This window comes from Piliocolobus tephrosceles, chromosome 17 (genome assembly GCF_002776525.5).
Source record: "Piliocolobus tephrosceles isolate RC106 chromosome 17, ASM277652v3, whole genome shotgun sequence".
Taxonomy (NCBI): Eukaryota; Metazoa; Chordata; class Mammalia; order Primates; family Cercopithecidae; genus Piliocolobus; species Piliocolobus tephrosceles.
The window spans coordinates 5,289,585-5,317,271 of record NC_045450.1 but is presented as its reverse complement, the minus strand read 5'-3'; the positions used below and the strand labels follow the sequence as shown (position 1 = coordinate 5,317,271).

Here is a 27,687-nt window from a genome sequence, read left to right as displayed (position 1 = left end):
CAGACTAAAAAATCCAGAAATGAATCCACATATTTACAGCTGATTTTCAAGAAAGGTGTCAAGAATATACATTGAATAAAGGACACCCTCTTCATTAAATGGTGCCAGGAAAACTAGATATCCAAACACAGAAGAATAAAACTAGACTCTTATCTCTCATCACATACAAAAATAAACTCAAAATCGATTAAAGACTTAAATGTAATAACCACAACTACAAAACTACTAGAAGTAAATACAGGAGAAACGCTTGAGAACAAAGATTGTATGGCTAACACTTAAAAAGTACAAGCAACAAAAACAGACAAATGGGATTATAGTAAACTAAAAACTTTCTGCATATCAAAGGAAACAATCAACAGAGTGAAAAGACAACACCCCTCCCTTACACTATATACAAAAATTAACTCAAGATGGCTTAAAGACTTAAATGTAAAACCCATAACTATAAAAACACTGGAAGACAACCTAGACAATACCATCCCGGACATAGTCACGGGCAAAGACTTCATGGTAAAGATACCAAGAGCAATTGCAACAAAAGCAAAAATTGACAAATGGGATCTAATTAAATGAAAGAGCTTCTGCAGAGTAAAAGAAACTATCAAAAAAAATACACAGACATTTCTCAAAAGAAGATATACAAATCACCACGTTTATGAAAAAATATTCTACATCACTAATCATCATGGAAATGCAAATCAAAACCACAATGAGCTATCATTTCACACTTGTTAGAATGGCTATTATTAAAAGGCAAAGCACAACAAATGCTGGAAAGTATGTGAAGAAAAGAAAATTCTTGTATATCGTTGGTGGGAATGTAAATTAGTACAGTCATTATGAAAAAAAAGTACAGAGATTTCTCAAAAAACTAAGAACACATCTACCATATTATCTAGCAATCCCACTCCCACTAAATTAAGTTTAATTAAGTCCCATCTATTTATCATTGTTTTCCTTGCATTTGCTTTTGGGTTCTTGGTCATGAACTGTTTGCCTAAGCCAATGTCTAGAAGCGTTTTTCAATGTTATCTTCTAGAATTTTTATGGTTTCAGGCCTTAGATTTAAGTCTTTGATCCATCTTGTGTTGATTTTTGTATAAGGTGAGAGATGGGTATCCAGTTTTATTCTTTTACATGTGACTTGCCAATTATCCCAGCACTATTTGTTGTATAGGGTGTACTTTCCCCACTTTATTTTTGTTTGCTTTGTCAAAGATCAGTTGGGTGTAAGTATTTGGCCTTATTTCTGGGTTCTTTACTCTGTTCCATTGGTCATGTGCCTATTTTCATACCAGCACCATGCTGTTTTGATTACAATAGCCTTGTAATATAGTTCAAAGCTGGGTACTGTGATACCTCCAGATTTGCTCTTTTTGCTTAGTTTTGCTTTGTCTATGTAGACTCTTTGTTGGTTCCAAATGAATTTTAGCATTGTTTTTTCTAGTTCTATAAAGAATTATGATGGTATTTTGATAGGAATTGCATTGAATATGTAGACTGCTTTTGACAGTGTGGTCATTTTCACAATATTGACTCTACCCATCCAAGGGCACGGAATGTGTTTCCATTTGTTTGTATCACCTATGATTTCTTTCAGCAGTGTTTTGTAGTTTTCCTTGTAGGGGTCTTTCACCTCCTTGGTTAGGTATATTCCTAAGTACTTTATTTTTACAGTTATTACAAAAGGGTTTGATTCTCAGCCTGGTCACTGTTGGTGTATAGCACTGCTACTGATTTGTGTACGTTGATTTTATATTCTGATAAATTAATTTATTATATATTTCTAAATAGCAGTAAGATTTGAAATATTCCCAACACAAAGAAATGGTCAACATTTGAGGTGATGAATATCCTAAAGACTCTGATTTGATCATTACACATTGTATGCATGTACCAAAATCTCACATGGACCCCATAAATGTGTACAATTATTCTCTATCAAAAAAATTTTTAAGAAACATGCAAGAATACACTGTACCTCTTCCTTGCTGTCTCTGGATGTTGTCACACGAGGACTTGACATGTGGATTGTGGCAGCCTCTGTGACCAAGAGCAGAAGGCAATAGCAGCACAGAAACCTCAAATGAAAAATCTAACATCTCAAGCTACTAATTTAGCCAACCTAGCTATCTCCGGTCTTAGTACATGAGGTGATAAGCCCCCACTGTTCAAGTTGGGTGGCCATCAATTGCTGCAGAATAGAAGTTAATGAGGCTTCCTCCTCCCAGGTCCCCTGCTAGACCCTGACATGCCCATTCAGTCACAGGCAGAAAGGGAAGCAGAGGGTAAGTAGACCTGGCTGGCTCTGACAGAGGCAGATCTTACCTGTCCTGCTTGCCCTAAAAAAGCCTGGTGCCTATGCAAGGGATTTAGAGGTGGCCCCTGTGGTCATAGTCTAGGCAAAATAACCCATCCACTAATAAGTGAACATGGCAGAAATACAGTCACCTTTTCCTCAGTCTTGCCAATAAAGTCAACTCCTCTGCTCACCAGGGAGGAGACATACGAAAGAGAGACTTGAAGTTTTCATCCTAACTTACTCTTCTTTGATTTTGTTTTGTTTTGTTTTGTTTTGTTTTGTTTTGTTTTGTTTTGTTTTGAGACCGAGTCTCACTCTATCACCCAGGCTAGAGTGCAGTGGCGCAATCTTGGCTCACTGCAACCTCCGCCCCCTGGGTTCAAGCGATTCTCATGCCTCAGCCTCCAGAGTAGCTGGGACTACAGGGCCCATGACCACACCTAGCTAGTTTTTGTATTTTTAGTAGCGACACAGTTTCACCGTGTTGGCCAAGCTGGTCCCCAATTCCTGGCCTGAAGTGATCTGCACACCTCGGCCTCCCAAAGGGCTGAGATTACAGGCATGAGCAACCCCACTTGGTCACCTAACTCACTCTTGGGAGGCCAAAAGTCATGCTGGAACTTTCTTCCTCTGCAGGTTACAGGGAAAATTAGGGAGAACACAAGGCATCAGAGATGCAGTGATGGATATGTCTATATGGAGCTTTTGTCTACATCCAGTAGAAACTGTATTTCTAGGCACCAGGTTTAAGAGCGAAAACCTGGAGTCTTGTCTGTTAGCATTCTCCTTCCCCACAAACCAGAGAGGGAATACATTTTGCTTCAGCACACCCGGATGTAGGAAATGTCACATTCCTATTTCTGTAACTTCAGTTAAATCTGCTCTGAGTCCCTAGATGCCTGGCAGGTGGAGAATTCAATCTTGTCGTTACCAGCGTTCCTTTCCCTTCTCCATGGGCTTATGTAAGAATTCTGAGCTTACACACTGTTGGAAAGCCAGGTAGGAACTACGTCTCCCGAACTCTCCATTCTTCCAGCTGTTCATGATCCATCAACCTTTTTTGGGCCATCTGCTATAAGAAGACCCTCCTCACGGCATCATTCCACTGACCCACAGGCTCAGCCCCAGGGACCCTCACTATAACAGGTCTCCACTAAGCAAAGGAACTCACAAAAACCTTCTCTTAAACTTGCCTTCCTCTGAGATCCAGCCACTCCCCCGCTTCTCACCTTAAACACAGACGGCAGCTTCTTCCCATCGTTCCAAACCTTGGGGATTGTCCAGCCAAATTCTCTTCAGACACCAAAGCTTCACCTTCCCTCTTCAGGGAGATGATGCAAGGGCATCTGAGATCTTCGGAAGTCCAATTCTGGCCTCTCTTTGGCGTGGGCTGAGAGTGGGAACTAGACTTTCTTTTCCAAGTGCCATGTTTATCTTGTTCATCATTATATTTTCTCCAATGCCTGGCATAGAGTAGGCACTACAGACCTACTCAATGTCAGGCATTGGAGATAATATAATGATGAACATAGTAGGCGCTATTAGTGTCTGTATAATGGAACTCTTGAGGTTGAAGGTATTAGCAGAAACCTGCCAAGCAAAAGGATGGAAAACCTACCACCAAAGAAAAAAAAATGAAAGCAATCGTGGCTTTGAGCTCTAAACACACAAGGGATCAGCCCAAGTTTGGGCAATTTTAATACAGCAGCCATTTTGCCTCCAAACAAACTGGCACTGGAAACCACTCTCTGCCTCTTAAAGAGAACCAGTTTCTCTTTCTCTAAGTGTGCAGCATTTCTCCCCAGTGGCAGTATCCAGCCCACTGCCACCAGCAAAGGACTGCATCCAGGAGCCAAGAGTTTGACAGTTTAAATAATATATTTTATAGGGGAAAACAAAGTAACATCCACATAAATCTGAAACTACCACCACTTTCCAGAGGCTGAATCCCATTTGTGGAGTCTCTTGCATGTCAAGCACCCTGCAGTCAGCTCAACTACATACTTTTGGGATTAGTTGCAGAGAAGAGTGAAGGTTAACTGCAAAATAAAGGAACCAGGGCTCAGAATTCCCAGAGTAATCCATGACAGAGGAGGTGAGTAGAAAAGGGAAGGGTGAAGTCAAAGGAGAGAAGTCAATGAGTTGGCCAACACCAAGCAAAGATCATGGGACCCTCTCCATGGCCCCACATCTCAAACGAAGTCAACAAAATCCATCAATGCTTGGTGTAAGTGGTGTATGCTCCTGGAAATGAAAGCAGGGGCCACATTTCAGGTCAGTAGGGTCAGGGGTAGAGGCAGCAGTCACCGACTTGTGGGCCCAGGAGGATGAGATGATTCTGAGACATTGAATTCCTACACCGATCTCAGTAGACATCTCAGGTAGGGCTTCAACATTCGTGGACCATGGACTCCGTGGGCCTGAAAGCAACAGCCTCAGCGCATGTCCCAGCTCCATCGATCCCAACTGGGGCTTTGAACAACTTACTTATTTTGTTAACTAATGTCATTTTAATGGACAAATCATAATTGTACACACTTATGTGATGTTTTGATATGTGTAGACAATGTAGAATGATTAGATCAAGCTAATTAACATGTCCATCACCTAATTTACTGACAATTTTTATGATGAGATATTTGAAATGTACCCTCTTAGTTATTTTGAAAGATACACTATTATTGACTATAATCACCCTGCTGTGCTATAGATTTCAAAGCATATAATCCAGCAAGCCAACTTCTAAGTATAGAGTAAAAAAAATTAAAGTCAATATGTCAAAGGGATCTCTACATTCCTATGTTCACTGCAACACTATTCACAATATCCAAGATATAGAATCAACCTAAGTGTCCATCAGCAGATGAAAGGATAAAGAAAATGTACTATGTAAACACAATGGAATACTATTAACCCTTAAAAAGAATGAAATCCTGTCATTTTCAACAACATGAATGAACGTGAAAGACATTGTATTAAGGGAAATAAGCCAGGCACAGAAAAACAAATACTGCATGATTTTACTTATATGTGGAATCTAAAGAAGTTGAACTCACAGAAATAGAGAGTAGGACAGTGATTATCTGGGGCTGGGGTGGAGGAAAGGTAGGGGATAGAAGATATTGGTCAAAGGGTACAAAGTTTCCAACAGGAAGAATAAGTTTTGAACAAGGTAAACTCCTCTGAAAGATAAGTTCCTCATCTGTAGAGCAAGGACATATCATCGACCTTCTAAGGACGTTGCTGTGAGAGTAAGAAATGATGTTCAGCATAATACCTAACGCACAGTCAGTTCTCCTTAGGCTTGAACCTGCGTCACCATGACCTCTACTTCTCAGGACAGAACACTCACAGCCAGTGTCTCAGTTCCCAATGAAAAGTGGATCCTAGACCAGGCTGAACAGCAGGATCTCTAGGGAATATCCAGCCCTACTGAGTCAGAATCACCGGAGGTAGAGCCTGGGTATGTATGTATGTATGTGTGTGTGTGTGTGTGTATGTATAAGAGACAGGGTCTTGCTCTGCAGTCCATGCTGGAGTGTCACAATCATAGTTCACTGCAGCCTCATACTACTCCTGGCCTCAAGCCATGCTCCCACCTCAGCCTTCAGAGTAGCTGAGACTACAGGTGCATGCCACCAAGCCTGGATACATTTTTTTCTATTTTTTGAGACACAGTCTCGTTCTGTTGCCCAGGCTGGAGTGCAGTGGTGCAGTCTTGCCTCACTGCAACCTCTGTCTCCGGGGTTCAAGTGATTCTCGTGCCTCAGCCTCCTGAGTAGCTAGGATTACAGGCATGCACCACCACACCAAGCAAATTTTCCTTTTTTTCATTGTTGTTTATTGTTTGTTTTTCACAAATAGGACTTTTTATTTGCCACTATTATAAGTCTGAACTTTAAACAGATTCTTGGACTGGTGGTTCATATCCATCAGCTCATTCAACTTTAGCATGTGTCTCGTCCCTAGTGGGTTTTCCAGAACTACTACCTTCACCACAAAGCTCCATGCCTTTTCCCAATCCAAACACAGGGTTCTCCAGCATCTTTACTTTTCCAATGAAGACCTCATGGAGAGGATAAGTTGGCAAGCCTTTTCTACATCTTTTCCAATCTTGTCTGGAATCAATTTGTTGACCACTTATTTCAAGTCATTTGTCTGCACCTCTCAGGTCATGATTTTCATCATCTTCTTCTGGATTTGGCGGACTATTGGTGCTGAGCATAAGAGGTCTTCCATATCTGATTGTTGCGTTTTTTAGTAAAACCAACACAGAACAGATGAAAGAAGTAACCATCGGTAGTCTTGACGTCAACATGAGCTTCAATCATTGTTGAACATTTTTCAACCATGGAACATATTTTGTCACAGGTAAGACCCACACCATAGAAGTGAGTCAGGCAGTTTTTGCCCTGAACATCTTCAGTAATCAGCCTGAATTTTCTAAATGTAACTTCATCACTCTGCAAATCACCAAGACTCACTACAAACACAAGACCCTTGAGACGATTAGATGCAACTTGGGTTCCTTGGGTCCTGGTGGCTAGCATCTTTCCAACACTTCTTATATTGAACATAGCAAGTGCTTTCACATCATACTGATCTTTCTTAGAAAATGGATTGACTAATTTCTTCTTAACTCCCTTTTTGCCACCTTCTCATACGGCATTTGTTCTTAACAACCGCCATGGTGCTGCTCAGAGTACTAAAAGGTTAAATTTTATATTTTTGGTAGAGGCAGGGTTTCACCATGTTGCCCAGGTTGATCTTCAACTCCTAACCTCAGGTGATCTGCCCACCTCAGCCTCCCAAAGTGCTGGGATTACAGGCGTGAGCCACTGCACCCAGCTGCTACTTATTTTTCCTTTTTTTTTTTTTTTTTTTTTTTTGGTAGAGACAGGGTCTTGCCATGTTGCCAAGGCTGGCCTGGAACTCCAGGCCTTAAGCAATCCTCCCACCGTAGCCTCCCAAAGCACTGGGATTTCAGGTGTGAGCCACCAAGCCCAGCCTGGAATCTATTTTTAAAGCCCATCAAGTGTTGAATAAAACTGCAACTTGGGCTGTTTGTTTCTTTGCGTTTTTTACATTTCAATTGTTTTTAATACATTCAGAAATACACACAAACATTACCAGTCAATTTTAGAACATTTCATGACCTCAAAAAAAAACCTCATACCCTTTGGCTAACAGCCCCTATCCTCCCATGCCCCTACCAGCCAGAAGCAACCACTAACCCACTTCGTATTTCTATAGATTTCCATCTGAATGAAATCATGTACAATGTGATCTTTCATCTGTTTTCAAGGTTCATCCACACTGTAGCATATGTGAGTACTTTGCTCCTTTTTGTGATCAAATAATATTCCACTGTGTGGGTAGACAACATTCGGTGTATCTCTTCATCTGGTGATGGGCATTTGGATTAATTCCCTCTTTGGGTTATTAGGAGTGATGCTACTGAATTATTCGTGTACAAGTTTTGTGTGGACCTGTGCTTTCATTTTTGAATATGAAAATATGGCACATCTCCAACGAAGACATACAAGTGGCCAATAAGCACATGAAAAGATGCTCAATGAAATTCATCATCAGGGGAACACAAATCAAAACCACAATGAGATACCACTTCATACCCATAAGGATGGCTAGAATCAAAGATACAGAAAACTGGCCTGGCACTCATGCCTGTAATCCCAGCACTTTGGGAGGCCGAGGTGGGTGGATCACCTGAGGCCAGGTGTTTGAGACCAGCCTGGCCAACATGGTGAAACCCTGTCTCTAGTAAAAAAAAATACAAAAATTAGCCAGGCGTGGTAGCAGGTGCCTATAATCTCAGCTACTCAGGAAGCTGAGGCAGGAGAGTCACTTGAATCTGGGAGGCAGAGATTGCAGTGAGCTGAGATTGCGCCACTGCACTCCAGCCTGGGCGACAGATCAAGACTTTGTCTCAAAAAAAAAGAAAAAAATACAGAAAATAACAAATGTTGGTGAGGATGTAGAGAAACTAGAACCTTCATACACTGCTGGTGGGAATTAAAATGGCGTAGCCACTGTGAGAAACAGTTTGACAACTTCCTAAACAATTCTAGGTAGAGTTACCCAACAACCCAGCAATTGTACTCCTAGGTATAGGCCCAACTCGGGCTCTTTTAATCTATGGAAAATGAACTATGGGTACTTGGCAAGAACAAAGAGGGAGAGAGGCAGAAATGGTGCCATGAAGGCACATTGATTGGTCTCTAGTGCACGTGGCTCCTACTGGAAACACCCTCTAAATGACTTCATCAGTTGCTCATAAAAAAATCACCCTCTGCTCCAATTGTGGGGGAAGAAGTGCAGATTGAACTTGGTGACGCACAGTAAGACTGACTGCTAAACTTTATGAATGATGGGGGGATTTGCAAGTATAATCTTGACTGTACTAGATTTTTTACTTTCTCCACTGTCTTTGAAAACCTAACTCTTGACTAAGAACTGACCTTCCTGTACTTTTTGTTGACTCTAAGTAAATTTCCAGTTGCACATAGTCTAAAGATGATTTGCTGAAAAATCTCTCAAAAGAAAAATGTTAAGAATACAGGCATAGTGATATGGCAAATTTTGCAGAATTAACACAAATTGCACTTGTAGGTACGCAGCACAACACATTTTCACAGGTAAAGAAAAAAGTGCTCTTCATTCTAGTAGAGGCTACAGGATGAGGCCGATCAAGGTGCTTGCCCAGTCAGACAACCGGGAGGCAGAGCTTGCAGTGAGCAAGACTGCACCACTGCACTGCAGCCTGAGTGACAGAGCGAGATTCCATTTCAAAAAAAAAAAAAGAAATGTGCACATATAAGAGGTCAACACAGTAATTTTCTTACAAACTGAACATACTGGCCAGGCGCAGTGGCTCATGCCTGTCATCGCAGCACTCTGGGAGGCCAAGGTGAGCAGATTGCTTGAGCCCAGGAGCTCAAGACCAGCCTGGGCACATAGTGAGATCCCCATCTCTACAAAAAATAAGTAAACAAAAAATTAGGCAATAGTGGTGGCACATGCCTGTAGTCCCAGCTACTCGGGAGGCAGAGGTGGGAGGACTGCTTAAGCCCAGGAAGCAGAGGCTGCAGTGAGCCATGATAGTGCCACTGTGCTCCAGCCTGGGTGACAGAGCAAGATCCTGCCTCAAAAAAAAAAAACTGAACATCTCCATATTACCAACACCCAGTTCAAGAAAAAGAACATTACAGCCCCTCCCAGAATATTCCTGAGGTCTCTTCCATCTCTACTAACCCCTGACAACCAACAGCCTCCACCAATTCCACCTAACATTGTACTTTATGAAAGCAGCAGTTCTCATATGGGGGCTATTTTGCCCCCTGGGGACATCAGGCAATATCCAGAGACACAGGGGGTTGTCTCTACTTGAGAGAAGTTGTGTTACTGCATCCAGTGAGTCCAGAGATGCCGCTCAACATCCTAGAATGTACAGGGAGCCCACACACATACAACAGAGAAATTGCTGAGCCAAAATGTCAGCAGGGTCGCAGCTGAAACCCTGACATACACAGAATCACACAGTATCTGCTCCTTCGTGCTTGGGATCTCTTTCATTCTAATCATTTCATAGGAAACAGAAATGTCATTTGGAAGCAGGTAGAGTCCAAAACAAAGAAAATCCAGTTTTGTTTTGTTTTTTTAATCAGCCTGGTACCTTTAGAGCTAGGATGTGGTTTCCATTCTTTCTGTCTCATAGTCAAGTGATTTTTCTTCAAATGGCATCTGCTGGGCTCAAGACCCCATGATCCCCACAAAGCTGAGATTCACATGGGAATTTTGTACACACCCACACGGGTATACACTGCCATTTACATGCAGACATCCACCCACAGATACACACATCCGGAGACCAAGACAGAGAGCAAAGTCCACCATAAAAGCACGGTCCCCCCAACAGGAGAAATGCACCATTCACTCCAGGGAGGCACCTATTTGTTTAATTCGGCCTCTGATAGTCAGGCTGTTGCCAAGTCCAGCTCTGAAAGTCTTCCCCCTCTAGGAAAGAGAGATGGATTTTTTGTTTACTCAAGAATATAGATCTAAAGAAAAAAAAAAAAAAAACAAATACTTCTGCATCTCAAAGCAGGCTCTACCGCCTGAGGTACACATATTGATCAGCATTTTATTGTCAATTTTCTTTTATTTGAACTGGAGAAAAATATAATCTAATTATGTTTTTACTGACAGTTGGGAACCAGTCACACTAAACCCAATTCTCTGTGTTCGCATGATTAAGGTGTTTAATTTGGGGGGCAACAAAGCAAAAGCATTGGTCATGTTTTAATATAATTAGTACAGAATATATCTAAGGGGGTCAAGTATCACTGTAGCAAGAAGCTCATTCTGCAGTAAAAGGGGGATTGAGTTAGGGTGGTTCATGGCTGCACTGTTTTATCAATGTCTCTTAAAGAGTCCGTGGAATGTGGAATGGAAAAGACTGAAATAGTCCAAGTCTTGGCTAAGCTTCTATAAAGTGGTGTGAGGAGCTGATAAAATAACCTGGTCTTTAGAGACATCCCACACTGTAGTTCTCTAAGCTACAGATTCTCAGATTTTTCTATTTTATAAACCAGTAAAAATATTTTTTTAATTTGAGAACCAACATAAGGTTGCTATTTTTTTTTCTTTTTGGTAAGAAGGAACTTTTTTAAACTACCAGTTTTTCACACACACACACAGAAATTCCATCATGATCAGTCAGAATAGGTTAGGTTTTGCTGCAATAACAAACAACTCCTAAATCTTGGTAACTTCAAACATCAGAAGTTGTTTTTCACACTCATGCTACATCTGCAGGGAGGTGTGAGGTGCTCTGTTTCCCATCAAACTCACCCTAAGACTAAAGCTAATGGGGGTTGCACCACCTCGAGTATCACCAACCAGGGAACAGAGGGAGAAGAATGCTAGAGAGCCCTGTACTAGGAATTAAATGCTCCAGGATAGAAGTCTCACACTGCACTTCTGCCCCCAGCCTGTTGGCCAGTACTAGCCACATCCCCTCCCCCATCACACTGCAATGCATGAAGACAGGAGAAATGGATACATTACAAATTTCTACCCCATGGCGTTTCATAAAAGAGAAAAACATATGCAAATACAAAAATGTTTTAATAGAATAGAATATACACAATTTCAGAATAAAGAACAATCCTCCAAAAAGGACAAGTAGGTGGACTTTCATCAACGGGCACATTTCTGTGACATTTTCTGTTTTTCCATTTTATTCTTGACCCATGAACATTTTATACAGATGGTCCAAAGAACACCATTTAGGGACCAGTGCTCTAATCAGGTGATGAAAACGGCCCCAAGAACAGAGCGCAGTCTCCTTAGCAAAGACCCAGCAGGGCCAGGGTGACCACGTTCTCACCATCAATGAGCAGACATCCACCTGCAGCATCCTCACATCCTGACATCAAACAGTGGCTCTTTATAGCTTGATTCTAATGCCCTCTCTTTGATCTTCATCATCACTGTAAAGCTCTCTGGCCCCAAGATCTGACATCACCATTCTAGCTACATCCTGCAACTGTTCACCCATTCTGCCTCCTCATCCCTCTAAACTTCTCTTTACAATCTCATGTCTCCTTCTTGCTTTACCTTCCTGCTCAGCCTGGACCTCACAGTCACCTTCTTCTTGTAATACGCTCCTAAACTTGTTCTTCCCTGCCTTCAACGACACCCACCTGGAAAATCTCCACACCGCATTGATGACTTGCCTTGCAACTGTCCAAGGACTGCTGAATGATACTGGAAAGAACCACAACATGGATCTGGTAGTTCCACTAAATAATCTCACCATCTCATATGGACTTACTTTAAAAGAAAATTCCCATGGGCATTTTCTAACACTATTTTTTAAGATTATAGTGTTACCTAGGTGATAGGATTCATAAGTCTCAGCCTTTTTCTTCCCCTGCTCAATCAAGTGTCAACTTGGTCTCTGCCCTTTTAAAACAATTCTGATTCTCCAATGTACGTACCTTGTCTCACAACCCTTATCAGAATGAATCATGTAGAAAAATGTTCTCAGAGTGGGAGAGACTACGTGTTCAACATTCACTTCAGGAGTCTAGAATAGTGGTGGTGAGGGATGAAACTAGCTGAAGAACTTTAGGAGAAAGGGCTAAGTGCAGAGGAAATGGGAGAAGAGGTGATTGTGAAAGATTTTGGAGATGAACTCATAAATAGAAGGAAGAAATGTCTTCTGAGGTGGTAAAGTGAGAACTCCACCAGTTTTGAGATATTAGTGAATAGGAGAAGCCAAGAAATTTAAAAATAAGTATAGAGAAGCTCTTTGTGGATATTTTTTAAGTTTTTCAAGAGCCTTAGGCAAAGAGTGGAATGAGGATTTGCATTGGGATTCTTTGAATCTGGGGTGCTCTGAGGCTAAATCACATAGGATGTAGCTTTCATAGGATTACACTTGAGCATATACAAATAAAAGTAGACATAGACTAACACAAGTAGATATAGACCAATACAATTTAAATTAATCATTTCAAATAAACTGGGTGGATGAAGTTTTGCTGTAATCAATTTACTGATGTTGTATATAATAGCTGAAAGACATATTGGAATGACATATTTTACTTGATTTGATTCTTTATATTTAAAGCATAACAGACCATCATTTAGGTCATTATAGTTGTCTTTTTTTTCTATTTAATAGTAAACTTAATTCATTGCTTTGATGTGATAATCAATTTGGATTGAACCTCAAAATATAATAGTGAAAAACTGAAAAGAATTGGTGTTGGCCGGGTACTGTGGCTCACGCCTGTAATCCCAGCACTTTGAGAGCCGAGGTGGGCAGATCACTTGAGGCCAGGAAATTGGAGACCAGCCTGGCCAACCTGCAGAAACCTCATCTCTACCAAAAATACAAAAAATTATCTCGGCATGGTGGTACACACCTGTAGTCCCAGCTACTTGGGAGGCTGAGGCAGGAGAATCGCTTAATCGCTTGAACCCGGGAGGTGGAGGTCGCAGTGAGCCAAGGTTGCATCACTGCACTGCAGCCTGGGTGAGAGAACAAGACTCTGTCTTGGAAAAAAAAAAGTGGTTTAACAAAAAAGTGTTTATTATTGTTTTATTTCATTTAATACTAAATGTTGTAAATTGGTATGAACAAAAAGAAAACTCAAGCAACATATCATCCCTAAGCATGAATCTGTGAACACTGACAGCTTTGACTCTATTACTATTGTGTGATATTTCAACTCTCCCACCATTTTTTCTCTTTTAAATTGCTTCAAACTTTTTTGTTTCTATGTGGCACATATACACCATGGAATACTATGCAGCCATAAAAAAGGATAAGTTCATGCCCTTTGTAGGGACATGGATGCAGCTGGAAACCATCATTCTCAGCAAACTATCACAAGAACAGAAAACCAAACACTGCATGTTCTCACTCATAGGTGAGAATTGAAAAATGAGATTACTTGGACACAGGAAGGGGAACATCACACACCGGGGTCTATTGTGGGGAGAGGGGAGGGGGGAGGGATAGCATTAGGAAATATACCTAATGTAAATGACGAGTTAATGGGTGCAGCACACCAACATGGCACATGTATACCTACGTAACAAACCTGCACGTTGTGCACATGTACCCTAGAACTTAAAATATAATAATAATAAAAAAGATTTTAAAAATAATAATAATCTCACCGTCTAACTCTAGGGTAGACTTCACTTCTGTTCAGCAATATTTTTAAGCTTCACAAATAAATTCCGAACCGTATTTGCTATAACAATTGACTTTAAACCTCTTCTGTATTGGAAAGCCCCCCAAACCCATCCCTAGGGGTTTCAGAGCCCACTCAGAGTTAAGTTCTCTCAACTCACTTCCACCTCACCCCTAGATCACTCTATCTTGACCCTCTTCCTCTGCCTTTCCCATCCTATAAAGGGAAGCATCCTTCTCCTTTTCCCAAGCTACCTTCTCCACTTGTGCCTCATTTGAGACCTCCCTTTATCACCCGTTCCCTTGGAATTCCTATGACTCGCCACCTTCACTCATCATTTGACTCATAAATATTTTGCACCATGTATGTGCCAGGCGTTTAACATATAATCATGCTTAAGTCTCCACGTGCTAACAAGAAATACCTTGATCATCCCTGCCATGCCCTCAAGTCATTACCCTCGCTGCTCCTTTCCTGTGTTCCCAAACTTTGTTGATCTTCATCAATCCCTGTGATGCAGATGACTCTAAAGTTTGCATCCTATTAGGTTGGTGCAAAAGTAATTGCAGTTTTTGCCCTTAAAATTAATGGCAAAAATAGCAACTATTTTTGTACCAGCCTAATACCTTTCCTCCTTCTACCAAACTTTGTCCTGGAGCCATCTCATCACCTGTAACTACCTCCTCCATGCAGTTGATTCCCAGATCTGTATTATTCTACTTAAAGTCCATTCCCCACCTTTCTCGGCTAGAACAGCAGAAACCCACTTAGAATTCACGCCACCAGCTCCCCACCACCACCACCACCACCACCACCATCACCCTGCCATTGTTAGCAAAACCATTTCTTGAGTGGAGCTCAAAGATTTTTAATGATCTCCCACTCCCCCAAAAGATAACTTCAGACTCAGCCTAGAAGTAAAGATCCTCCAGATATGGCCTCAACCACCCTCCAACCGATGTCCCCAGGGCATCCTTTTGATGCCCCCTTCAGTGGAGTTAAAATGGAATATGTGTTTTTCTTTTCACATACTCCTGGTGTTTCTCCACAAATACAATTTCACCTCTTGAATATTTTCAAGGATTCTCCATGCCACACAGAGTGAAATCCAAACTCCCCATCAGGACCCCAGTTTTCCCAAACTCTCATTGCACTTTTCTGCCTCCATGCTTTTCCTTGGGGCGTCCTCTTCTCTAAGATAACCTTGTGTATTACTCTAGGTTCTCCGGAGAAATACCACAGAGATAGACATAGAGCTATATACAAAGACAGAGACAGACTGATTTGTTGTAAGGGATGGCTCACATGGTTATGGAGGCTAAGGAGTCCTGGGGTCTGCAGTCAGCAAGCTGGAGACCCAGGACAGCCATGATACAGTTCCAACTCGAGTCCACATCTAAAGTCAGGAGAAGACTGATGTCCCAATTTAAATATAACCAGGTAAAGAAAGCAAATTCTCTGTTACTCTACCTGTTGGATGACTGGATGAGGCTCACCAACATTGGGGAGGACAATCTGCTTTATTCAGTCTACCAATTAAATGTTATCCTCATCCAGAATACCCTCAGAGACACACCCAGAATAAAGTGTAGCCAAGTATCTGGGCACCCTGTAACCCAGTCAAATTGATACATAAAATTAAGCACCATGCCTTGCTTCTATTCCCTCCTCATTACGGCATGTCCAAATACTTCCCTTATTTCAAGGCTTAGTTCAAATGTTACCTCTTAACTAAGCCTTCCCTGCTAACCCCAAATATTAACAGAAGTGGTTCCTCCCTTCTCTAATGTCTCAAAATACATTAAGTGTTTCTTTTACAGTATTTATTATAAACTCCCTTATAAATCAAGACAGTGATTCCCAAATCATCAAAAGAGTATAAAAGAAGTCTTCTTTGAGTGTGAAATATCTCACGGAATATAGCACATGGCCTCTTCATGAAGAAACTACTGGGAGAGAAAAAGACAAGATGGAAGAGGCCAGGGTAAGGGGGTTAGTAGAAAGTACAATGAGGCTGGGCACGGTGACTCACACCTGTAATCCCAGCACTTTGGGAGGCCAAGGCCAGCAGATCATGAGGTCAGGAGATCGAGACCATTCTGGCTAACACGGTGAAACCCTGTCTCTACTAAAAATACAAAAAAAAATTAGCCAGGCATGGTAGCAGGTGCCTGTAGTCCGAGCTACTCAGGAGGCTGAGGCAGGAGAATGGCGTGAACCCGGGAGGCAGAGCTTGCAGTGAACCGAGATCACGCCACTGCACTCAAGCCTGGGTGACAGAGTGAGACTACATCTCAAAAAAACAGAAAGCACAGTGAAATAAGTCAGTGGATGGGTGTCTACAATTTCTAAGGGAAATAGAGTGTAATCCAAGAATTTTATAGCCAGCTAAATTATCCACCAATCAAAATAGGCAAAAGATACTATGACATGTTCAAGAACTTAGAGAATACAGTACTTCTGAGCTTTTTTAATAAAAGCATTCATAATAAAATTTAGTCAGCCAAGAAATTAAAAAATAAGCAATTTGTGAATTGAATGACCATGACAAAAGGCTAGTGATGAGAGGTGAATCCATTTAAAAATAGGACTATGATTACAGAACAGAAAGAAAAGGTGGTCAACCTTAACAACATAAAACAACCTAGAAATAACTAGTTTCCAGAGGTAATGGGAGAGATTGTAGGAAGTAGACGTGCTAATGCCCTTTACTAAGTCAATCAGATCTAAAATTGAAACATGTGGTTTTAAATATAAAACTTCTTGTTTATTTTCCTCCCTAACTACCCGAGGATCAACCACCATGATGAATGACACAGGAACTATCTGGACCAGGAAGTTCATGACCAATCAACCACTCCAGAGGAAACAAATGGTCACCAATGTCCTTTATCCCGGGAAGGCAACAAAATGTACAAGACCACAATGGGTGTTATCTTCATATGGATATTTGGACTCAGAACCCGTTTTGGTGTTGGTTAAACAATGGGCTTTGGCATGCTATCTGGTTCCTTGAATTAAACTCAAACATAGACTTGCAAGACATGGCTGGCATGAGAAGACGATGACCTCAAGAAAACAGCAAAAGGAATGCAAGGGCGGAATGAAGTCAACAGACTGCAAAGGCCAATGTCAGTGCTGACAAAAAGCAAAAGGAGTAAAGATTTTGCAATGACTTTATTTGCTGTTCACTTAATATTAAGGAGGTTTATTTCTTGGGGTTGTGAGAATTGGGGTGATTTCTCTCCCTTTTTGTACTTTTCTGTATTCATTAATTTTTTGAGACAATGTCAACAATGTCCTTAATATTAATATTTGGACTCAGAATCCATCTTGGTGATGGACAATCATCACCCACACTGGAGTGGAGTGATACAATCTCAGCTCACCAAACCTCCACCTCCCAGGCTTAAGTAATTCTCCTGCCTCAGCCTCCCCTGTAGCTGGGATTACAGGCGCACACCACTACCACCTGGCTAATTTTTGTATTTTTAGTAGAGACGGGGTTTCACCATGTTGGCCAGGCTAGTCTTTAACTCCTGACCTCAAATGATTCACCCACCTCGGCCTCCCAAAGTGCTAGGATTACAGGCGTGAGACACTGCACCCAGCCTTTCATGTATTAAATTTTTAAAAACACATCATTTAAAATAATCAAATCATTCTTCTCTAATCTACTTTGTATCATAGGTATCCAAATACTCAACTATTCTCTCTTAAGTGATGACAAACTTGTTGAAATGTCATTTCATTTTGTGGTTCCAGCCCCAGGGATTCTGATTCTGATTCTAAAGGGTCTGTATGCAGAGTGAACAAGCAAACCAGATGATTCTCTTACAGGTGTTTTAAGGGCAGGAGTTTGAGATATCCTGATGCAAAAGAAAGAACCCTCAAGGAAGTTGACTGTACATGTATTTTTCTTCCTAGCACAGGAAATGACAGAAAGATTATCCAATCGGTACCACTCATAGCACTGATTATATGTCAATGAGGAATTCAGAAATGGTTTGATCAAGGCTGAAGACCTAAAAAGAGGCTCTTCTCTCAGATACCAAGTCCCCATTTCATGCATGGTTGAGTTAGTAGAAACTGAGGATGATGCTTCTTCCTCCAGCATTAGTATCTCAAGGTTTTTCTTCAGTACATGAAGGACCTCCATCCCCAACATCTCCAAGCTCAATCCCAGGTTCCTCACATACACTTTTTTTTTTTTTTTTGAGATGGAGTCTCGCTGTGTCACCCAGGCTGATGTGCAGTACAGTGGCACAACCTCAGCTCACTGCAACCTCCACTTCCCAGGTTCAAGTGATTCTCCTGCCTCAGCCTCCCGAATAGCTGGATCAGGAGGTGCACCATCATGCCCGGCTAATTTTCGTATTTTTAGTAGAGATGGGGTTTCACCATGTTGGCCAGGCTGGTCTCAAACTCCCAGCCTCAAGTGAGCCGCCCACCTCAGCCTCCCAAGTGCTAAGATTACAGGTGTGAGCCACCATGCCCAGCCTCCTCACTTCCACATTTACAGAGGATCTGATCATACCCCCTCCGCAGAAGTCAGAATGGCCCCCACGTGGTGTTAAATGGGAGTGAAATCTTGAGTTCAATCAACTGAGGCTGACACAGAAACATTTCATCCAAAATGCTTTTGGCAGCTCTGCTCATCCATAACCTGGCTCCATTTCAGAGCAAGACCTCCACTTAAGCTGCACTGGCTTCCACTAGAGTAAATCACATGAACTCATGGCAAACACAACTGAAGGGTAACAAGATTCTTTTTTAAATGATTTTTGTCTCTCACTTACCAACACACACGGGCCTCCCTACAGCCTGACTCCATTCAGCACCTGTTCCACTGAGCACCCACTGAAAGCTCAGCTCACGAGCTGAAATGACCCAGACATCAAGGAGTTTACAATTCAGGGGAAAAACAGACCTGAATACAAGTGATGACAATACAAGACGGAGTCAAAGAGGCCAACTTGAAGTTTCAGCAGAATAGCACCAAAGACGAGTTCCCAAACCAGTTTCCAGAGCCAGAGCCAGAGCCAGGCTGGCTGCAAGACAATCAGCTGGGAGCTTTTGCAAACATAGGTCCTAGCTGGGCTCCTAATCAGAGTGTCTGGGAGTGAGCTCCAGGAATTGGTTTATTTAATAAGCACCCACACACACATTATTCTGATGTTCCTAAGGGTTGTAGAAACATGGAACTATGGAAAACACTAAAAAAAAAAGGTACCAAAAGAAACCTATAAATATTCAGTACTGTCCCAGGCATCACGAGGACACTCCACATGCACTATTTCCCAATATTTAGACTAACCTGCAAGGAAAGCATTCATTCATGACAATGGGCTTTATCGGGATCAGAGCCAGCCCCGGGAATGCTTGAACCCTGCCCTGAAGGTCACCCCTCCTCCCCATAGGAGCGTCCTTTTACTATAAGACCACAGTGAGAGAGTTTTTTTTTTTTTTTTTTTTTTTTTGAGCCTCGCTCTTGCCACCCAGGCTGGCATGCAGTGCTGCGATCTCAGCTCACTGCAACTTCCACCTTCCGGGTTCAAGTAATTCTCCTGCCTCAGCCTCCCAAGTAGCTGGGACTATAGGTGCGCACCACCACACCCAGCTAATTTTTGTATTTTGAATAGAGACGGGGTTTCACCATGTTGGTCAAGATGGTCTTGATCTCTTGTACTCGTGATCTGCCCACCTTGGCCTCCCAAAGTGCTGGGATGACAGGTGTGAGCCACCGCACCTAGCCTGAGACTTTCAAGTAAAGCCACGATGGACCACAGAGCTTAGACATCAGGGCTAACATGGAATCTCTGTCATTAAATCTTGAGATCTTCTTATCTTTGCTCAAAGAAAAAAATGATCACAACTGACATTTTGAGGATGAGACATCTGAATGTCAACTTGATCTTAGAGGATATTAAGAAACTACTAGTAATTTTATTAGGTATGACAATGATCCTGTAAAAAATGCCCTCATGTTTTTAGAGGGAAAGTAAATTATGTAGGGGTGAACATCATGATGCAATTACATAACCACTGTAAACTATTTTTAAAATACTTCAGAAAAACAAATGGAGTAAATATTGCAAATGTTAATGGTTTTTAAACCTATGTGATGGGTATATGATAGCTCATTAAACTAGTCTCTCTACTTTTATGTATATTGAAAATTTTTCATAAAAATTAAAAAAAAAAAAAAAAACCTGGCCAGGCACAGCAGCTCATGCCCGTAATCCCAGCACTTTGGGAAACCGAGGTGGCTTGAGCCCAGGAGTTTGATATGAGCCTATGCAACATGGTAAAACCTCATCTCTACAAAAAATGGAAAAAAATTAGTTGGGCATGGTGGTGTGCCCCTTTAGTCCCAACTACGCAGGAGGCTGAGGTGGGAGGATCACCTGACCCCACAAGGTCAAGGTTGCAGTGAGCCAAGGTCACACCACCGCACTCCAGCCTGGGCAAAAGAGTTAGACCCTGTCTCAAACAAACAAGCAAGCCAACAAAAACCCTCTGGATCCCATTTCCCAAAAAAACGATTTTTTTGAGATCTTACCATCTCCTGGCTTGGTGCAGAGTGCAGAAAATCAAGACAAAGTACAGCACACCAGGAATGGGGAGGGAAGGAAGCGTGGGGGAGGCTAACACTGCAGACCTGCAGACTCTCCCAGCTCAGTCGACCCGTGCACCTTGCTTCATGGAAGAAAGGAATGGAAGATGAATCATGCCTTTAACACATAGTGACCTTCCTCACTAGTAAATATGCCTCCAAAAGTGTCTAAGAACTTAGCGCCAGAGCCAGGTTGGCTGCATGAGAATCACCTGCGAGCTTTTGCAAACATAGGTCCCTACTGAGTCCAGATGTATTCATCTCTTGGAGAGGAGGAGAGAGGAAGAACAAGGAAAAGGATGGGAAGAAACCAGCCTTGTGCACAGGAGGAGGCTAGGATTCCTCCTGCACATTTAGTGCAATGCATCCTAGTTTACAAGGTCACAGAAGCTCAGAGAGGTAAACCTGCCCAGGTTCTCACAGCTTGTGACTGGCAAAACCTGCCCAAATCTCTGTCTCTAGAGATATTTCCACTTGCTTCAACTCTGGGGCTTTGTTGTAAAGATGACAGATCCCACTCACCACTCACTTTTGTTTGTAGATACTGCCTAAGGTCCCTTGTGAATATTTAGGTCAGGGCTGGGTTTTGTTTGTTTGTTTTTGAGTTTTTTGTTTGTTTGTTTCTTGGTTTTTTTACAAAGCAATCTTGTAGAAAGAACCCAAAGTGGCTCCCCCATTTAAGACCCTGTAAACCGGGAGTCCAGAGTCTGGAGTCCTGGCCTGATTTCCACACCTTCCTTAGATTTCCCTGTGTGTAAAATGCAACAACAATCTTTGACAAATTGCCTCCTCCAGGGAAGAGACAGAGGAAGTGTTAACCTTGCCCTTTTTTTTTTTTTTTCCAGACAGACCCTCTCTCTGTCACCCAGGCTGGAGTGCAGCGGTGCGATCTCGGCTCACTGCAACCTCTGCCTCCTGAGTTCAAACGATTCTTGTGCCTCAGCCTCCCAAGTAGCTAAGACTACAGGCAGATGGCACTACACCTGGCTAATTTTTGTATTTTTAGTAGAGACGGGGTTTCACATATTGGCCAGGCTGGTATCGAACTCCTGGCCTCAAGTAATCCGCCCACCTCGGCCTCTCAAACTGCTAGGATTACAGGCACGAGCCACCATGCCCAGCCACTTTGCTACTTTTTTTAATAGACAACTTCGAGGTCCAGTATGATTTCACAGATTAAGAAACATGACAGGCAAAGAATAATCATTTACATTCAAATAGTAGAATGCTTTCATTTTCAAAGAGCTCTCACCTGCCATCTGATCTTGTCTTCCTAGAAGTCCTGGGAGGGAAGCAGATGTGGTTTCCAATCCCACTTTCCAAAAGAGACTGAGGCAGAGGCTTTGCAGACACACAGAGGACATGTGAGGACAGGTGAAGGTCATGGCCATTGTCAACCCCCTCCCCCAACTCGACATTCCCAGATCTGGTGGACTTTCAGCCATAAGAGACAGAAGGACTGGATCACTCAACTCTGCCATGGGTGCCAGGACCCAATTTTTCCCTAACTTGGTCACATTCTCTCTGGGATCTCCAACCACTACCCATCCCACAAGTCTCAGCTAAAACAGCAGTTCCACTGGGAACATTTTTCTGAGCCTTCAGGATTGGGTCAGGCCCTCTCCATGGCTCTCTGACCTTCCCCTACTGCAGAACTTAGCACCCGTATGTCACTAATTGTTCACACATGTGTCTTTCCTATGCTCTCCACATTATCTGCAGCATCTGCCAAGAATAATAATAAATGGTAAAACCTAATCTCTATTGAGTGTCGATGATGCAGTTTTAATGTGACATCTTATTTAATCCTCACTATATCTGCAAGAGTAGAAGCTATTAATAGCCAATTTTCAGATAAGAAAATCAAAGCACAGTTTCTATAACTTACCCAAGCAGCTAGCTAGGAGGCAGTTCATTTTGAGCCCAGGGAATCACAGTCCAGAGACCGTGTTCTCAATTACTAGAGCAGGCACCTCCCCAGAATCTAGTAGGGTGGTTAACGAGTCTTTGTGGAATAAATGAGCAGACGTACAAGCAGATGGATGGACACGTAGGTGGATGGATAGACAGATGGGTGGATGGATAGATGGGTGGGCGGGCAGGTGGATGAATGAATGGATAGTTGAGTCAAGTCAGTGAAGAGATGGTTGAGTGGGTGGAGAGACAGATAAATGGATGGATGGGTGGGTGGCTAGACGGGTAGATGAGTGAATGGGCGGATAGATGCATGGGTGAGTGGATGGATAGACGGGTTGGTGGGTGGAGGGATAGATAAATGGATGGATTGATGGATGGGTGGACAGATGGGTAGATGAGTGAATGGGTGAATAGATGCATGGGTGAGTGGATGGATAGATGGGTTGGTGAGTGGATGGATAGATGGGTTGGTGGGTGGGTAGGTGGATGATAGCTGAGTGCATAAGAGAGTGGGTTGGATGGATAGATGAATGGGTGGGTGGATAGATGGGTAAGTGGGTGGGTGGAAGGAAGGAAGGAAGGAAGGAAGGAAGGAAGGACAGATGAACAGAAGAACAGATGGACTTGAGCATTTATTCGGGGTCCTCCAAAGAACTGAATGATTTCCCTAGGGTGCTCATCACCTGCAGGTAGCTGGGCAAGGGGACTTGCCTCTGTAATCCTCATGATTATGGGTAGTGCTCAGCCTTAGTCACCACTCTCAGAACACTGTATTGACTAGGAAAGTCAAAACTGGCATTGATAACTAATGCAAATTACCGCTATAACAGAAGATGTGGAGCTGCTGACAGCTGGGCAACCAATAATCAATAACTTGGCTGTGTCATGTTACTGCCATGCTGGGCAGGTATAGCCAGGGGTTCCTTAATCCCTCCATCACATTAAGGATGCTTATCAAGACTTCCCTAACCATGGGGACAGGGATCTTATCAAATACTTGCAGTTCACCCCAAAAGGCTCACCCTCTTCCTTCCACCTGCACATGACCTTCAGCTCAAAGACATTTCCAGTCTTCCAGGTCAGTCCTTCTTCCAGCCTTTGAATTAACCCTGATGACTGCCTGCCCATTAGGTATCTTCATCTTTCACACACCTTTCATCCTTTTCCAAGTCTTCTGTTCAATCCCGCCCTCACTAAACGCTGGAACTGTTGTTGACAAAATTCAGAACAAGCTGGGTGGGGGAGGAGGTGGGAAGCAGGCTGTAGTACTGGGGAAAAATTCTAAGCAATCTCAAACACAGAAAAGAAACTGAACAGGTAAGAGAGAGGCAGTCAAGAGAAGAGGTGTTAATTTTCCATAATTGAAGCTAAAGAAGATCAGAGGGGCATGGAAGACCACAAGGTAAACACAACATGGACTCCTTTTAAAAACAGTGTAAACATCCACCGTTTCCTACTGACAGCTGTGCTTCAAATATTGCTAAGGTCTTTACTAAAGGCAATTCAGAAAAACTGGGTATTTTATGCAATACAGTAAGAAGGCCCATAGACAAGTACGTTCCTGACACTATCTTCTAGGATAACCCCTGGGATTCTGGTTACACCTGTCCTAAATTGTCTCTCACTCCTGCTGTTGGAGAACTACAGTGAGAGAAGAACGATAGTGAAGTGGTTAAGAGTGTGCACCCAGCCACCAGCCAGGTGGCTTCAAACCATCACCATCTAATACTGAGCAAGTTACATAATGTTCCTGAGCCTCAACTTTCTCATCTGTAAAATGGGTATGACTTCATTCATTAATCAAATTCTAGATAAGCATATGCTAAACACCAGAGACACAGGTGAGAATCAGGAACAGGCATGGCCCTGGCCCTCCCGGTGACCAGTCTTGAAGGGGAAGGATCACACACAGAACTAGGAAGCTGTAGCTGAGCTAGTGTCTACCACAGAGAAGCACCTGGTGTTATGACAGCAGCTAACAGGGGGTTGCTGTGACTGAGTCATTGCGGCCAGGTGTCCCTGAGGATGTGGGGACTCCACTGTCAGATGAGACCACGACCAGCTGAAGAGGCAGGGAGAGGGAAAATCTTTCCAGGCAGAAAGAGCAGGATGCGCAAAGGCCCTGTGGCAGGCAAGAGCAAAAGAAGTGCAAGAGCCTGAAAGGGGCCAGAGAGAGCAAGTGAACAGGTGGATAATCACAGCACCCACCTCGTACAGGACTTGCAAGAAATTGAGACCCTGTCTGTCACAGATTCAGTAAATGACTAAATAGAAATTATATCCTAAAAGCACAGAATGAGGTTCCTTGGTGGTACTTCCCACGTGATGCTGCCATGGACTCACAGGCCAAGTTCAGCATGCCTGTAAACAACTTCCAAGCCAGCTGGACACACATACACACACCCTCAGGCTCAGGATACCCGGGACAGAGTCCTGGATGCTTGAAGTCATGATAAGTATTAAGAACGACACAGAATTCCAGCCAGGCGTGATGGCTCATGCCTGTAATCCCAGCACTTTGGGAGGCCGGGGCAGGTGGATCACCTGAGGTCACGAGTTCGAGACCAGCCTGGGCAACATGGTGAAACTCCCTCTCTACTAAAAATACAAAAAAATTAGCCGCTGTGTTGGTGGGTGCCTGTAGTCCCAGCTACTCAGGAGGCTGAGTAAGAATCACTTGAACCTGGGAGGCGGAGACTGCAGTGAACCAAGATTGTACTATTGCACTCCAGGCTGGGCAACAAAAGTGAAATTCTGTTTCAAAAAAGAAAGAAAAAAAATGAATGACACGGAATTTGCTAAAGGGGGAGAAAGGGCTTTCTTCCAAAGCTGGGCCTGACAGAGTCTTTCAGATGAAAATTAAGCAGCTCTTTGCAAGCACCTGAGAGGAGAACCCTTGCCCTGATGAATCAGACACACGGGCGGATCCAAGACAATTGGCTGCGTGCATGGGAACAAGCTTACAGCGCAAATGCAGTGCTGTATTTGTTTGGGGTGCTTTAATTACCAGGAGGGAGTAGCTTCTAAAGCAGCACTTAGAGGTGGCTGTTGCCTGGGTTTTCTGGAAGGGGGAGGCGGTGAGGATGAGGGTTTGCTGTTTCATCTGCAGGCCCCTTGCAGAAGGAGCTGGGGAAAGCTTTGCAGCCGTCTGCGTGCTGTATGCCATCTTGTCTGGCTGGGCAGCCGAGCTTCAGATGGGGGTGGAAGGGATAGCTCTTGACACCGTATTTGGAGAGAGATGGCAGGGAAGTCAGCCCCCATGGAGAAGACGGGAGCAGGCAGGTGCTGGACAGTGCGGCCCAGGCCCCTGAGGCTGAAGTGTCCAACCCCACAGCCCCTAGAGGCCACTAAAGCAACCCAAGAGGATCTTCTCTGTCCATCTCCATCCTGGCACCTGCAGACACTTGGAGAGAGTCCTTCACATGGTAACTCACAAATGCACACTGATAACCTCCCCCACAGGGCTGTCATACATAGCGAGTGAAAAAGACAGGATGCCAGTTAACTACAAATCATTTTTCAGATAAAATGAATTTCAGATAAACTACAAATCATTTTTTAGGGTAAGTAGGTCCCAAATATTGCATGGGATCTAGTTGCACCAAAAAAAAATGGTTAATGAGAAATTCAGGTTTCACTGGACCTCCTGGATTTTACCTGGCAAGCCGAACTGTGCACAAACACCTCGAGCGTGGAAATTCAGAGAAGCCATGCCCGTGCTCACACACGTGCACAAACCCATATGCCTTACAGAGTCAACGGCGGTGATGAGGGTCTCCTCCCTTACACACTTCCCTGTCCTCTGTCTGGGATTAAACAGGGGGTCACCTGGCATCTAGGTCTAAGCTGGGCTTGGAGGCGTCCTAATGAAGCAAGATGGTGACCTGCACCTCCCCAGCTCAGCAGGGGCTGCAGCCAGGCCCAGCTTCTAGTCTCGGGCCTAGAACACACAGCACAGCCCCAGACACTGGCAAGAATGCTTCATCTTAAAGCTCAGGACCTATTAGAAGCCCCACTTCTTTCCTCTGCTTCCGCTGCCATTACCCCGCTCTCTGACCCTGCCACTCAATCACACAGGTACTGGGGTGACTCTGGGCTCAGTACAAAAGACACTGCCCCTGCTAAAGCCACAGTCTAGCAATGACAGTCAACAATGCATCACTGACAGCCCTGCCCCACAGGTGCTGACTGAGCAAGAGGCCGGCGCTGTGAACATGCGCTCTCAACGGTGATCTCACTGAACCCTCACAGCAGCTCTAGGATGCAGACAGTAGCATCACATTATCCCCATTTCACTTATGAGAAAACTGAGGCCTGAAGAAGGCAAACGCAGGCCTCGGGATTCGCAATAACATTGCCAGGAATGTTTGAGAAAGCAAACTTCTCCAGAGTGAGGCAGTCTGCCAGAGCTCAGAAGCCAGAGTCCCTGTCAGCAGGGGCTGGGGGGACTGTGGGGTGGGGGCAGGCAAGTGGGTAGGGGCTGGATCCCCCACAGGACACCGGGGTGCAGACTGGTCTGAGTAAAAGAAAGCGACATCTGCAGAAGATGATGTCTACACAGGACAGTACCATGTGAGTCCTTGGGGAGCCGGATGACTGGATGAAATTTAGCACAGGATGCAAATTTAGCACAGACCTCCCCTCTGACCTAGACAGCCCACCTCCAGGAACATGTCACAGAAATGCAGGCAGATATGTGTGAGGAAATTCATCAGAACACCGTCTGCAACTGGGAAAAGGCAGAAACTACCCAAAGACTTATCGGTGCAGGGCTGGTTAAGTGAAATATGGCGCATCCACCCACCGGAATAACTGCCAGGAGAAGAAAGTGGTGCCCAGGTTCCAACGTCAGACAACGTCAAAGACACGCTGCCTGAAAAGCAGGCTTTTCCAAAGAATAAACATAGCATTATTCCATTTTTATTTTTTTAAAAAGGTTACAATAAACACTTATGTGCAAATACATGTGCTTGTGTGCAGAGAGGAAAAAGGTGTGGACAAGAACGGAAAACCAAACACCGCACGTTCTCACTCATAAGTGGAGTTGAACCATGAGAACACATGGACACAGGGAGGGGAACATCACACACCGGGGCCTGTCAGGGGTGGGGGACAAG

The 27,687-nt window shown here is 43.4% G+C and overlaps 2 pseudogenes across 1 annotated transcript in view; both read right to left on the bottom strand.

Moving 5' to 3' along the window:
- The window catches only part of LOC111551723, a 370,929-nt pseudogene that overhangs the window by 331,732 nt on the left and 11,510 nt on the right, over positions 1-27,687 (bottom strand). The gene's annotated exons all lie outside the window — the stretch shown is intronic.
- LOC111551722 lies at positions 6,204-26,282 on the bottom strand (annotated as a pseudogene).